At 34.0% G+C, this 15,940-nt stretch overlaps 1 protein-coding gene across 11 annotated transcripts in view; it reads left to right on the top strand.

Moving 5' to 3' along the window:
* The window catches only part of FOXP2 (forkhead box P2), a 596,515-nt gene that overhangs the window by 178,211 nt on the left and 402,364 nt on the right, over positions 1–15,940 (top strand). For 9 of the 11 annotated variants that reach the window (XM_074379189.1, XM_074379195.1, XM_074379191.1 and 6 more), the window contains one exon: positions 4,924–4,991. The exons of the other annotated variants lie outside the window; for them this stretch is intronic. The gene's annotated coding sequence lies outside the window, so the exon portion shown is untranslated. The remainder of the gene's footprint in view (positions 1–4,923; positions 4,992–15,940) is intronic. 11 annotated transcript variants of the gene reach the window in all.

Below are 15,940 nucleotides of genomic sequence, written 5' to 3'. Positions count from 1 at the left end.
TTTTGTTTATTGTTAATCATTATCAATAGTACATGCACTTCAGAATTATATTTCTCCACATCCCCAGTAAAAAGGATAAATTTGCAATTTTCTATCAAAGATTACCTCATTTTTATCACTAGGGCTGTATGTTTGCAAAGAAATGACCTCTCCATCATTGATTATTCAAACAAATATTTAAAGTGCTCACTTTGTGCCAGGTGCTTTTGTTGACTTTCTTGCTTTATTGTTCCAGTGACTTAACTGCATTCATCCAGAAGTTCTCAGCCTGAGAATAATGAATGCTCTATGTTCGACTTTTAGAAAACAAATAAGAAATCAAAAAGAAAAATATTGATCAGTCAGAATGCAAAGAAGTGAGCATTCTTTGACTTAATATACATTTAAGGTTTTTCCATGTCTTTCCATGGCTTGGTAACTCCTTCCTTTTTAGTACTAAGTAATACTCCATTGTCTGTATATTTTGCAGTTTATCCAATTACCTACTGAAGGACATCTTGCTAGCTCCCAAGTTTTGGTAATTAGGAATAAAGCTATTATAAGCATCTGACTTCAGGCTTCTGTTTCAATTTATATTTTCAGTTATTTGGCTAAATACCAAAGAACACAATTTTGGGATCCTTTGGTTAGAGTGTGCTTAGTTTTGTAAGAAATTGCCACAGTCTTTTGAAGTGGCCATACAGTTTTGCATTCTCACCAACAATGAAGGAAAGTTTCTGTTGCTCCACATCCTTGTCAGCATTTGGTGATGTCAGTATATTGGATTTGGCCATTTCAATAGGTGTGTAGTGGTATCTGATTATTTTGCATTTCCCTGATGACATAAGATGTTGAGCATTTTTTCATGTACGCATTTGCCATCTGTGTATCTTCTTTGTTGAAGTGTCTCTTAAGATCTTTGGTCCAGTTTTTAATTGAGTTGTTTTCTTATTGTTGAGTTTTAAGAGTTCTTTGCATCTTTTGCTTAACAGTTCTTTATCAGATGTGTCTTGTACACATATTTTCTCTGTTCTGTGTCTTATCTTCCCATTCCTTTGTCTTGACAGTGTTTTTATGGAGCAGAAGTTTTCGGTTTTAATGAAGTCGACTTTACCAATTATTTATTTCATGGATTATGACTTTGATGTTATATCTAAAAAGTCATCACTAAGGTCATCTAGGATTTCTATATTATTTTCACATTTAAGGCTGTGATTCATTTTGAGTTAATTTTGTGACAGGTGAAAGGTCTGTGTTTAGGTTCATTTTGTTTTGCATGTGGATGTCTAGTTGTTCTAGCAGCATTGTTGAAGACTTCCTCTGCTCATTGTATCCCTCTGTTCCTTTATCAAAGATAAGTTGACTACAGTTATGTATGTCTATTTCCGGGCTCTCTATTGTGTTCCACTTATGTATTTGTCTGTTCTTTCACCCTATTGTAATTACTTACTAGTTTTAGGAGTATTTTTGCTGATTCCTTCAGATTTTCTACACAGCCAATCATGTCTTCTGCAAACAAAGAGAGTTTTATTCTTTTCTTCCCAATCTGTATACTTTTTCTTTTCTTTACTTGTCTTAGCACATTTGCTAGAACTTCCAGTAAGGTGTTGAAAAGGAGTGGTGAGTGGGGACATCCTTGCCTTGCACTGGATATTAATGGGAAAGATTTGAATTTCTCACCATTAAGTATGTTAGCTGTTGAGATTTCATAGATATTCTTTAACAAATTGAGGAAGTTTCCCTCTATTCCTGGTTTACTGAGATGATTTTTTTTTTAATCATGGATAGATGTTGGATTTTGTCAAATGCTTTTCTGTAACTATTGATATGATCATGTGATTCTTCTTATTTAGTGTATTGTTGTGATGGATTATACTAATTGATTTTGAATGTTGAACCAACCTTACATTCCTGAGACAAGTCCCACTTGGTAATGGTATATAATTTTTTTACACATTATTAGGTTTGGTTTAATATTTTGTTGAAAATTTTTGCAGTTTGTTTTCCTGAGAGAGATTGGTCTGTAGATTTCTTTTCATGTAATATCTTTGTTTTTGGTATTAGGATAATGCTGACCTTGTCAAATGAGGGAGGAAGTATTTCTTTCACTTCTATCCTCTGAAAGATTTTGTAGAGTACTGGTATAATTTCTTCCTTAAATGTTTCGTAGAATTCACCAGTGAACCAACATGTGCCTGGTGCTTTCTATTTTGGGAGGTTATTAATTATTGATTCAATTTCTTTAATAGACATAGGCTGATTCTTATTGTTTATTTCTTCTTATATAAGTTTTGGCATCTTGTGTCTTTCAAATTTTCATCCATTTCATCTAGGGTATTAATTTTGTGGGCATAGAGTTGTTTGTAGTATTTCTTTATTATTCTTATATCCATGGTATCTGTATTGATTTCTCTCCTCCGTAGTGATTTCTGGTATTAGTAATTTATGTCCTTAGTTGTTTTTTCTTCTTCTTCTTCATTTGTAGCCTGGATAGAGGATCATCAATTTTACTGATCTTTTCAAAAATTTAGTTTTCAGTTTTGTTTTTTTTTCTATTTCTTGTTTGCAATTTCACTTATCCTTTAATCCTTATTATTTATTTTCTTTTGCTTACTTTGAATATAATTTGATATTCTTTTTCGAGTTTCCCAAAGAGAAAACATAGGTCATGGTTAGAATCTATCTTTTTTCATTTCTAATAATGCATTTAATATGATAAATTTCTGAGCACTGATATTACTTTATCTCACACATTTTCATAAGTTATATTTTAATTTTCTCTTCATTCATAATGTTATTAGATTTCTCTTGAGGTTTCTTCATTGACCCTTGTGTTACTTTGAAGTGTGTTGTTTAATCTCCACATATTTTGGGATTTTTAGTTACCTCCCTGTTGTTTATTTCTAGGCTAATACTTTTTTGATCTGAGAGCAGATGTTTGAATTCAGTTCTTTCATAGTATCTGTTTTATGACTGTGAATGTTGTCTGCCTATCTTGGTGATTGCTCCTATGCGAGCTTGGGAAGAACAGGTATTCTGCTAGTACTGGCTGTCCCATGCAGTCTACAGATGTTGCTTATATCCAGTTGATTGGTAGTGTTGTATTCAGCTTTGCCATTACTGACTTTCTGCCTGCTAGATCTGCCCATTTTTGATAGAAGATTGTTGAAGTCTTTAACTATAATAGTAGATTCATCAGTTTTTCCTTGCTGATTTCTACCCGCACATAGTTTCATGCCTTGTTGTTAGGTACATACATATTCCTTAATATGTATGGTCCTAATTGTTAGGTCTTCTTAGAGAATTGACCTTTTCATCATCGTATAATACCATTTTTCCCTCTGACAACTTTCTTTGCTTTGAAGTCTGCTGTGTCTGAAATTAATATAGATACTCCCATTTTCTTTTGATGAGTGTTAGCATGCTATATTTCTTTATTCATTTAATTTTAATCTGTATATGTGTCTTTATATTTAAAGTGCATTTCTTGTAGATAACAAATAATTTGATCATAGTTTTTGGTCCAGTTGAACAATCTCTGTCTTAGTTGGTGCATTTAGACCAGTGATGTTCTGTTGGAGTAATAGCTACCATATTTGTAACAGTTTTCTATTTATTGCGCTTGTTCTTTGGTCCTATTTTTCTTCCATATTTTTCCTAGCTTTTGTGGTTTTGAAGATTTTATATAATTTTATTTTTCTGCTTCTCAGAATATCAGTTCTTCTTTTTTCTTTTACTGCCCCATAGTATACAATATAGATTTACAACTAATCCAAGTCAACTTTCATGTATCACTGTACCACCTCATAGGTAGTGTATCTTATGAAAACAACTATAATTCTCCCATTCTTTGTATTACTACTGTCTTCAATTTGCTTATATATAAGCATGCACAAGCATATATACACATAAGATATGCATGAAATATATGTACATAAACAAACTATCTGTTAGATCAAATAAGCATAAGAAAAATACAAGTTTTAATTTTCTTTCTCTTATTCCTTGTATTATTCTCTTCCTTTCTTTATGTGAATCCTAGTTTCTGACCTGTATTATTGTCTTTCTAGCTAAAGAATTTAAGATTTCTTTCAAGGCAGATCTACTGGAAATAAATTCCTTACATTTTTTGTTTGTCTTGTCAAGACTTTATTTCTTCTTCACTTTTGAAGGATAGTTTCACAGGGTACAGACTTCTGGATTGGTTTTCTTTTCATCTCAAAAAAAAAATTTGTTTTTGAGACAGTGTCTCACTGTGTTTTCTGGGCTGGAGTGCAGTGGCACGATCTTGCTCAAGGCAGCCTTGACCTCCCTGGGCTCAAGGAATCCTTCCATTTCTGCTTCCTGAGTAGCTGGGACTGTAGGCATGCACCACCATGCCCAACTAGTTTTTTGTTGTTGTTGTTGTTGCTGTTGTATTTTGTAGAGTTGGGATTTCACCATGTTACACAGGCTGGTCTGGAACTCCTAGTCTCAAGCGATCTGCCCACTTCAGCCTCAAAATTGATGAGACTGCAGGCATGAGCCGCTGTGCTGGGTCCTTCTCAACACTTTAAATATTTCATTCTACTTTTCTTGCTTGCTTGGCTTCTGAGGGAAAAATTAGATGCAATTCTTACCTTCGTTTCTCTGTAAGTCAGTTGTTCTTTTCCTCTTTATTCTTTCATGATTTTTTCTTTTTCTTTGATTATAGTTTGAAAATTAATAACTTAAGTGTAGTTTTTTTGCATTCTAATTGGTGTTCTCTGAGTTTTCTTGATCTGTGGGTTAGTGTTTGACAATACTTTTAAAGGAATTATGTCATTATTATTTAAAATATTCTATTTCTTTCCCTCTTTATTCCAATTTTGTATTCTCATTATGTGTATATTAGACATTATGTAGTTTTCCTACAGTTCTTAAATATTCTGCTTTGTTTTTTTCAATATTCTCTTTGCTTCTCAGTTTTAGAGGTATCCACTAAGATATCCTTAAGTGCGGAGATTCTGTCCTCAGCTGCGTCCAGTTTACCAGTAAGTTGTGTTCTGTCTACTAGCAAGCCTTCTTTTCTATTATAGCAGTTTTTCAAACTCTCATTTTGTTTTTGTTTGTTTTTTGTTGTCGTTCTTTCCTACGAGTTCCATCTCTTTGCTTCTGTTGCCCGTTTGTCGTCTTTATCCATTAGAGCTTTTAGCACAGTAACCATAATTTCCATAATAGTTGTTTTACATTCCTGGTCCGATAATTCCAGCATAACTGCCATGTCTGGTTCTGATGTCTCTTCAAATTATGATTTTGCCTTTTGATATGCCTTAAATGTTTTCTTAATAGCTGGACATGATATAACTGAAAAAGAAACTGCTGTAAATGGGACTTTAGTAATGTAATGGTTTGGGAAGACAGAAAGCATTCTATAGTTCTAGGATTAGGTCTCAGTCTTTTAGTGAGCTTGTGGTTTTTTATTGTGAACTTCACAGGTGTTTTTTGTTTGTTTGTTTTGTTTTTTTGAGGTGGAGTCTCACTTTGTCACCCAGGCTGGAGTGGAGTGGCACAATCTCAGCTCACTGCAACCTCTGCCTTCTGGGTTCAAGTGGTTCTCCTGCCTCAGCCTCCTGAGTAGCTGGAATTACAGGCATGTGCCTCCACACCTGGCTAATTTTTTTGTATTTTTAGTAGACACGGGGTTTCACCGTGTTGGCCAGGCTGGTCTCAAACTGCTGAAATCAGGTGATCCACCATCCTTGGCCTGCCAAAGTGCTAGGATTACAGGCGTGGGCCCGGCCACAAGTGTTTTTCAGTTTTTTTCTCCCCAGCCCCTGCCTTAGGTGGGAAAGAATGGCTAGAGTGGACTGGAGCTGGACATTTCTTCTCTTAAGTAGAAGGCAAGAGCTAACTAGATTTCCTTTCCTCCAGGTCAGTTAGTTTTTGATAATGTGATAATATCCCAGCAGGGTAGGCTCTGGTTAATTAGTCTCTCCTGAGGGCAAGACTTGTGGAGAAAAACAGAGTGCTGTGGCATATTTTTATTTGTTTATTATTTTTTATTTTTTTATTTTTTATTTTTAGAAAGAAAAAAGAATAATAAGAAAAAGAATAAAGAAGAGGAAGAAAGAGAAAGAGGAAGAGGGAGAGAGAATAGGGGTATTGCTTTGTTGCCCGGGCTAGAATGCAGTCTAAATATGGGTATGCCTATAATTGTCCTTAATTATGGAGACATGAAAGAAAATGAGGGAAGAGAATAACAAACAAGGAGCCAACCAACATTTCGTTTAAATTTCTAAGTTGATATGATGTGGTACTGATAAGAGTGTATATTTCGTGTAAAGTGGAGAGTTCTATAAATGTTAATTACGTTTACTTGTTCCAGATCTGAGTTCAAGTCCTGGATATCGTTGTTAATTTTCTGTCTCATTGATCTGTCTAATATTAATGTTGAAGTCTCCCACTATTGTTGTGTGGGAGTCTAAGTCTCTTTATAAGTCTTGTATGTCTGGGTATTCCTGTACTGGGTGCGTATATATTTAGGATCTTTAACTCTTCTTGTTGTTGCATTAATTCTTTTATCATTATATAATGTCCTTCTTTGCTTCTTTTGATCTTTGTTGCTTTAAAGACTATTTTATCAGAGGCAAAAACTGTGACTTCTGCTTTTTATTTATTTTTGCTCTCTGTTTGGTTGGTAAATCTTTCTCCAGCCCTTGTTTTGAGTCTTTGTGTATCCTTGAATGTGAGATGGGTCTGGATGCAGCATACTGATGGGTTTTAGTTTTTTGTCCAAATTGCCTGTCTGTCTTTGAATTGGGGAATTTAGTCAATTTAAATTTAGAATTAATAATGATATATGTGAGTTTAATACTGCCATTTAATATTAGCTGGCTATTTTGCCCATTAGTTGATGTAAATTCTTCATTATATTGATGTTCTTTACTTTTTTGTATTTTTAGAAAGTCTGATACTATTTGTTCCTTTCTATGTGTAGTGGTTCTTTCAGAAGCTCTTGTAAAGCAGGCCTGGTGGTGATGAATTGGTACAATAGGACTATTTTATAATGATTTTAATGCATTCAGTGTCTTTTTGTAAATTTTATAAGATAACTCATCGAGAATATAGAATAAAGTAAGCTACTGGAATCAAATGATGATGTAAGAATTATTTTCAACAATTAAATAAATAAGCAACATAAGCAATAGCTGTTTAATCAAGGATGCCCACTTCTCTTAATGAAAGAACATAAAAAAGGAAAATGTTTTCATTAAAAATGGCAGCCTGAAATTTGAACTATCTGTATTATAATAGATCCTTCTATTGAGTCAGAGATGAGACTATGTAAGAAAATTCAAATAATCTATGAAAACATTTCATTTCACAAGTCATACAGCTGTGTTTTACTTTGATAAATGTATACAGTAACTTCTCTAAACAGATAGATGAATATAGATATGTGAAATAAGTGAAATTGGAATGGAAGACTTAGTACTGTAAAATGAGCATATTTTCTAAACCAAGTATTATAAAATGAGGATATTTTCTTACCCAACCTCAGTTCCTTTGAACTTATGTTCTGTCTTTGTTTACTTTGCTGAAGTTAAATTGACCTCAGGAGAAAATCCAGTGCCTGACCCAGTACATGCCAATGGCAGTGACTTTTTTTTTTTTTTTTTTTTTTTTTTTTTTTTTTTTAGCACTACTCAGCACACTGCCCAATTCAGGTTGCATTCAGGAGCTTATATTTTATGAAAAAAAAAAAAAAAACCTGGGTAGATGGGTATATTAGGATAGAAGGTGGAGGTAGCTGGGTGTTGGTAGAACTTTTAATTCAAGAAAATGGAAACTGATTAAAAGCTATGAATAGGCAGGAAATCAGAGTTTCATAAATATAAATTGCTTTAATATTAATTCAGAATTTTTGAAACAAATACCATATCCTGGGTGATAATATACTGGTTTTCCCCTTGAAAGGTTTTTATCACAATTCATCAATGTGTAAAGGATGCTTCTTATTGGTAAATATATTGTGATAGAGGTTGAGAGAGCTGATATTAGAGTAGGACTACAGACTTCCCAAAGAAAGGATCTGGGGTTGGGATTGTTCAACAAGGGATAGAGAGAACGTGAAAATCTTAAGTCATTCAGAATTGTCAGTCCTTATATAGTTGTGGATATTTATTCCTCAGATGATTAGGAAATCCAGCAACTCCCAATATCCTAAGTTTTTTTACGCACTTTAATTTTTCTCGGAGGTTGGAGTTTTATTTATCTAGGTTGCCTGTATCACATTTCTTCTGATTTGAAAAGAGATGGACGGAGCATCTCTAGCAGTAGGAAAGTGGCTGCATAGTCCTTTTCATCCATGTTAATGTACACTTGCTTCTGTAAGCCATATTTACAGACTTGATCACGCTGTTACTTTGCTGAAAATGAGACCTTCTTGCCATGAAAATAAGAGAATTAAATGAAAAAATATAATCCAGTGAATTGTTTTGATAATCATAAACATAAATGCTTATGTCTTAAACTTGTTAAATTAGTGGGGAAAAAAAGCATTGTTGCTTAGCATAGAAGGGATGATGAACTTACCCGTTTTCTTATATATAAAAAAAAAAAAAAAGGAAAGATCAGAGACAGGAAGGAGTAAGTAAGAGAATAAAATAAATACATGAAGCACCTTAAAGTATGATGCATTTTTTTTTAGGCTAAGGCATCTTACTGCAATGAAGAACTAGAAAGAAAATGAGACTGTTCTGTATAATCCAAGGCTATTTAAACCTACTTTAGCAATTCTAGCAGCAGCATTGCTGAACTTTTGTTTGCTGTTTTCTAATTTGGTCTTACCAGACTCTCAGGCAGAAAAACAGTGAAAACTTAGGTAGCTTTTGAAGAAATTCTCTTTTATTTACTTACTGGTGTATTTTTTGAGCCCCCCAATGAGCACATGCCCCGGTAGAATGAATTACAGGCAACTCCAGTCTGTTCTAACCTGGGAGATTGTTTTTAAACTCTTACTTATGATTATAAAAATGTTTTACCTTTGAATCAGAATTCATACTTTAATTTTATTGCTTGAATTATTTTTCCTCTTTTCAATTTTTCATATTTTACTCTTTTATTGACAGTGTCAAGAGCACTGTGATTTTTTTCTCTCCCATAGCATGTTGGAAATACCGAATAGTATTTATGTTATTTTAGACATTCATTATTCTTTGCTCATCATAGTAGCGTATATTACGTGTTTATGGTTTATGTGACTTTAATAGCTCTAATTCAGATTATTAGCAAAATTATTTTAACAAACAGTTCTAGTTAGCATGAAAATTTTTTATAAAAGCTATACTCTTCAATGAAAAGTGAGATACATTGACTTCAAAAGCCTTTTTCTAAGTTTAAATGTCATCAAAATTATTTTATTGCTGTTAACATTTTATAAAAAGTAGATAAAAATTTACATATACTTAAAGTCTTCGGCTATTAGAATGTAATATTCTTTGAATACCTCATGAGAAATTCAGAAAGGTATTAGGTTGTGATTCAGACAAGTGTGTCACTTTCTCTACCTGCCTCAAAAAAATTACTATTTTTCCATGACAAATTGCTATTATAGTTGCTTATTTTTGCTTACATGGTATCACATTTTAACTTATGATGTATCCTTGTCCTTGGGGAATATATTTCACTTAAAAGCATACTGACTGCATGCTTAACCTGTCCTTAAGCATAGTCAATAGGAAGAGTGTCTTTTATCTCTGTATCTCCAGCAGATTATAAACTTAGTACATAACAGATGTTTAATAATTACAATGACTGAAGGGGAAAAAGGCTTTTTATGCAATTTGATTTTTTTTTTTTTTTTTTTTTTTGAGATGGAGTCTCAGTCTGTTGCACAGGTTAGAGTGCAGTGCCGCAATCTCAGATCATTGCAACCTCTCCCTCCCGTATTCAAGCAATTCACATGCATCAGCCTCCCAAATAGCTGGGATTACAGGTGCCTGCTACCATGGCCAATTAATTTTTATATTTTTAGTAGAGATGGGGTTTCACCATGTTGACCCGGCTGGTCTCGAACTCCTGACCTTAGATGATCCATCCACCTCTGCCTCCCAAAGTGCTGGGATGACAGGTGTGAGTTACCACGCCTGGCCTGAAATTTGATTTTAAAGTATTACCTTATTGTGTAAATATGATATTGCATTTTAAACAGTTCCATCAGATAGCTCTTACATGTGCTCTGAGTGAAATCCAAGAAGGCAGAAACCTACACCTAATTGTACCAGCATTATACTTTTCTTTGATGATTGCTTGCTAAATTCCATTTTACTATTACTATTATTAGCCTGCTTATTGAGTTTGATTTTTACATTATCTGACCGACCATTATCTGCCAATAAAATATATATATTTAAATATTTCCAACTTAAAGCTAGAAAGAAATTTATAAATATAAAAAATGTCTGATAACAAAATTGTCCTATCCTTGAATAAATATGTTTGGAACTGTACCCATAATGTCATCAGGCTTAATTTTCATTGTGGCTGCAATTGTTTACAATGTACAGTTTTATTTCAGTTATTCTGTGAATGTATCTTCTTAGTGGATTGATGAGGATGTAGTGGAGCCTTGAAGGATCATTGGCTCCACTTTCTTAGATCCAGGTGGGGTTAACTGAGGGTGGGTCAATTAGGCAAGAATAAAGCTTACCTAGGCCCCACTCTATACAGATAATGCTTACATGTTTCACTTAATGTGGTTCAAAGAAAGCAAATTTAAGTTTTCAGTGGTACTTAACGTACCTATCCTTAGCAATTTTCAAGAATCTCCTTCTACCTCAATACTCTAAAAAGATGTTAAAAGGATAATTTGAGAACCAAACTCATGAAATAAATCTGTTATATGTTAGCTGTAATTAGTATTTATGTATATATGCTTATACAGATATACAGATATATTATGTAGATCTGCTTCATACCTTAGCATCATATGCAGTTTTCACTAGAGTGGAATAATATTAACTATCAAAAATACAAATTATGTTTTATTAAGGTATAGGTTAAATCAATAGTTTTTGAACTTTTAAAACAATATTTCATACTTAAACTCCAAAAAGCATGACCTCAATAAATATTTTTTTGAAATTTCAAAATAAAATTGAATTTGCTCCACATTAAATTAAGGCAGTAAGACAAAGTATTCCTTTATTTCCTCCTTTGAAAAATCACTGAATTAAATTTTGAACTAAGATTACTTAAGGATAATATCTCTATCCTTTTCTATATCTTACTATCTATTCTACCTAAAATTTCATTTTTAAATTCCCATGCCTGTCTATTTCTATATTTATTAGTCCAAAGATAAATATATTCATTCAATAAATACTTACAGTGTGCCTACTATGTACCAGGGAGTATTCTAGGTCCATAGGATTAATAAATAAGCAGACAAACATCCATGTACCTGCGGAGTTCAAACTACTTTAATAAAAGTGGGATGCTAATTACGGTGGGCACTCTGTATCTCTTTGGCAGTTCTGCAGTATTTAGACTTTGTAGAAGTGACTTTTAAAAATTTAGCTATTTCTTTTTTTTCTGTTCACAATATCTGTACAAATGATAGTAATACAATGTTGCTCTCATGCTAATGCAAAAAAGAAAATGCCTGCTACACAGTACTTTCTGAGCCCTTTGTAAATTTTGGTAGGAATAATGTAGGGACTGTCTGCCTCCAGAGAAATCTTACACTATTACTCAGAAGCCTATGATTACTTTTTTAAAATTCCGTTAGCATATATCACCATTACTAAACAGTTAAATTTGGTATTAATTGGTGAATTAAACTTATGAGTTTGTTGACTTGCTAGACGTTGGTTGTTTATTTTCTGTTCACTGAAATGTTGGTTATAATATCAGCCTTCATAGCTAGTTGCCAATTATCTACTTTCTCTTGTTTGGTTATAGTTAACTACCATGTTTTGAGAAAATAAAATAATCCTTAGTTCTCACCATTATTCAGGAAGCCATGTGATATACAATATTAAAACAGTATTTAAAATGTTAGTATAGTTTTTCCGTTGAACATCAGTTATACATCAGGACCTATATAACACATGTATTTTATTTATTTACTCAAAAGGTATAATATATTTTCCAAATTATGAAATTCACTATGCTAAGGATTTTATATTATGATCTTCAGCAGTAGAATCCTTATTATTTATATCATATAATGTTTTTCCTTTCGTTTAGAAAACAATTAAATGATAGTATTTCTTTTAGGATACATCTTCATTTTTATTAGTTAGAAGAAAATAGAGAGGAAATATTAACAGGAGTTCCAAGTAGCTAAGTAGAAGATTAAATCTCTTTTCATATATATATATATATATATATACATATATATATATAAAATTTGGTTTTAGGTTTTGGGGTACATGTGAAGAACATGCAAGATTGTTGCCTAGGTACATACATGGCAATGTGGTTTACTGCCTTCCTCCCCATCACCTATATCCGGCATTTCTCATGTTATCCTCCCCAACTCCCCACCCGCTATTGTCCCTCCCCTAGTTCCCCCTGACAGACCTCAGTGTGTGATGCTTCCATCTCTGTGTCCATGTGTTCTCATTGCTCAACACTGGCCAATGAGTGAGAACATGCGGTGTTTGATTTTCTGTTCTTCTGTCAGTTTGCTGAGAACGATGGTTTCCAGGTTCATCCCTGTCCCTAAAAACGACATGAACTCATCATTTTTTATGGCTGCATAGTATTCTATAGTGTATTTGTGCCATGAGAGGATTTGGAGAAATAGGAACACTTTTACACTGTTGGTGGGAGTGTAAATTAGTTCAACCATTGTGGAAGGCAGTGTGGCGATTTTTCAAGGACCTAGAAATAGCAATTCCATTTGACCCAGCAATCCCATTACTGGGTATATATCCAGAGGATTGTAAATTATTCTATTATAAGGACACATGCATACAAATGTTCATTGCAGCACTGTTTTCTTTTTTTTTTTTCTTTTTTTTTTTTTGAGATGGAGTTTCACTTTTGTTACCCAGGCTGGAGTGCAATGGCACGATCTCGGCTCACCGCAACCCTCCGCCTCCTGGGTTCAGGCAATTCTCCTGCCTCAGCCTCCTGAGTAGCTGGGATTACAGGCACGCGCCACCATGCCCAGCTGATTTTTTGTATTTTTAGTAGAGACGGGGTTTCACCATGTTGACCAGGATGGTCTCGATCTCTTGACCTCGTGATCCACCCGCCTCGGCCTCCCAAAGTGCTGGGATTACAGGCGTGAGCCACCGCGCCCGGCCCTGCAGCACTGTTTTCAATAGCAAAGACTTGGAACCAACCCAAATGCCCATCGATGATAGACTGGACAGGGAAAATCTGGATTAAATCTCTTCTATCAACAAATTACTAGATAAAAGTAAAAATTAAACAAAACTTAATCACCTAGGCTAGGCGTAGTTGGCTCATGACTGCAATCCCAGCACTTTGGGAAGGTAATGTAAGAGGATTACTTGAGCTAGGAGTCTAAAACAAGCTTGAGCAACACAGGGAGACTCTGACTCTACAAAAAGTGAAAAATTACTCAGGTGTGCTTGCCAACACCTGGAGTCCCAGGTATTTTCTGGGGCTGAGGTGGGAGTATAGCTTGAACCCAGGAGTTGGAGATTACAGTGAGTTATAGTTGCACCACTGCCCTCTAATCTTGGTGACTGAGCAAGACCCTATCTCAAAAGAAGAGCAAAACAAAACAAAACAAATAAAAATCTAATAAATCACCTACTATTATTGACTTTATCTAAAATAGTTCCTTACAGAAGATAGATCAGACTGTCTGGGAATGTCTGAGTGATAGTCTCCTGCTTACCACAGCAAACCTCACACAGATTCGTAATCCAATTTAAAAGGCTAGAAGAAATTAGAAAAGAGAAAGTTTCTAAACGTGAATGGCACACAGATCCTTTCACTCAGGCAGATTTCTTTCACTGCCTAAGCTTCAACTAAGTGCTCCTCCTGTATATACCCTGTCTCTCAGCACATTGTAAAACACACACACACACACACACAAACCCTTACATATTCCTAATAATATTGCATATTCTATAAGTTTAGAGTTGTGGTTTTATACCAGAACCAGGACAGTGAATGACATAGTTGGCAACAATGTGTATGAATGTGTATATATAAGAGAACTCTAGTTAGCCTCTCTAGCTCAGGTTCTGTCTCCTTCAAATTATCTTATTTTCTTTTTATGTCTTTAGGTTTCTAAAATAAGAGGTTTTGATATATCATTAATTGAATATTTGGCTCTGATTATTATGATCACTTTGCCCAATAATCTATGGTACAGTCGTTTGACTTTTAAGTGTGCTTTTATTTTATTTTATTCTTCTGAGTGAGAATCTCACTTTGTCACCCAGGCTGGAATACAGTGGTGTGATTGTAGTTCACTGCAACCTCCACCTCCCAGGTTCAAATGATTCTTCTGTCTCAGCCTCGTGAGTAGCTGGGATCACAGGTGCCTGCCACCATGCCCAACTAATTTTTGTATTTTTATCAGAGAGAGGGGTTTCACCATTTAGGCCAGGCTGCTCTTGAACTCCTGACCTCAGGTAATCTACCCGCCCCAGCCTTCCAAAGTGCTGTGCTGGGATTGTGCCACCATACCTGGCCTAAATGTATTTTTAATTGACAGTAATTGTATATACTTATGGGACATGATATAATATTTTGATATATATATATATATATATATATGTTACTGAAAGATTCAGACAAGCTAATGAACATATTTATCACCTCACTGACATTATTTTTTTGTGATGAGAACATTAAAAATCTATTCTTTAAGGAATTTTGAAATAAATACACAATACATTAATTGTAGTCACCATGCAATGCAGTAGATCATGAAAACATATCAGTCTAACTGAAACTGTGAACACTTAGATCAATATTTTCCCTTTCCCCATCCCTCCTCCTACCATCTTCTGATAACTATCTCTCTATTCTCTGTTTCTTTGAGATTAATTTTTTTTAGATTGCATATACTAATGAGATCACACAGTATTTGTCTTTCTGTGCCTGGCTTAATTTACTTAATATAATGTACTATAATTCCAAGCATGTTGTCTTGAATGGTGGAAGGTTCTTTTTTAAGGCTATATAGTACTCCATTGTGTTTATATATCACATTTTCTTTATTCATTCATTGATGGATACTTAGATTACTTCCATACCTTGATTATTGTGAATAATGTTGAAAAAAAGAGTGCAGACATCACTTAAATACCAATTTTAATTGCTTTGGATATATACCCAGAAGTAAGATTCCTGGATTATATAGTAATTCTATTTTTGTTTTTTTTGAGGAAACGCCATACTGTTTTTCAAAGTGGCTGTGTTAATTTACATTCCACAGTGGTATCTGCCCCTCCCTCCTTCCCTCCTTCCTTTCTGCCATTAAAATAAAATATATGCTTTGTTTAATGAAAATCTACATGATGCAGTGGCTACATGCTCTTTATTTATTCTTAAAATTAACATTTTACAGAATAAAGTACCTATAAATGCTGCTAACCATAGAGGTGAGAGATCTCTACAAGGAGAACTACAAAACACTGTTCAAAGAAATCAGAGATAACACAAACAAATGGAAAAACATTCCATGCTCATGGATAAGAAGAATCAATATTAAAATAGCCATACTGCACAAAGCATTTTATAGTTTCAGTACTATTTCTGTCAAACTCCCAATGACATTCTTTACAGAACTAGAAAAAAACTATTTTAAAATTCATGCAGAACCAAAAAAGAGCCTGAATAGCAAAGGCAATTTTAAGCAATAGAACAAAGCTGGAGGCATCATACTACCCAGCTTCAAACTATGCTACAGGGCTACTGTAACCAAAATAGCATGGTACTGGTACAAGAACAGACACATAGACCATTGCAACAGGATAGAGAACCCAAAATAAGCCTGCAT

Source organism: Saimiri boliviensis, chromosome 10, assembly GCF_048565385.1.
Source record: "Saimiri boliviensis isolate mSaiBol1 chromosome 10, mSaiBol1.pri, whole genome shotgun sequence".
Taxonomy (NCBI): Eukaryota; Metazoa; Chordata; class Mammalia; order Primates; family Cebidae; genus Saimiri; species Saimiri boliviensis.
The sequence above is the reverse complement of the archived record's forward strand: the minus strand, read 5'-3'. Positions and strand labels throughout refer to the sequence as shown.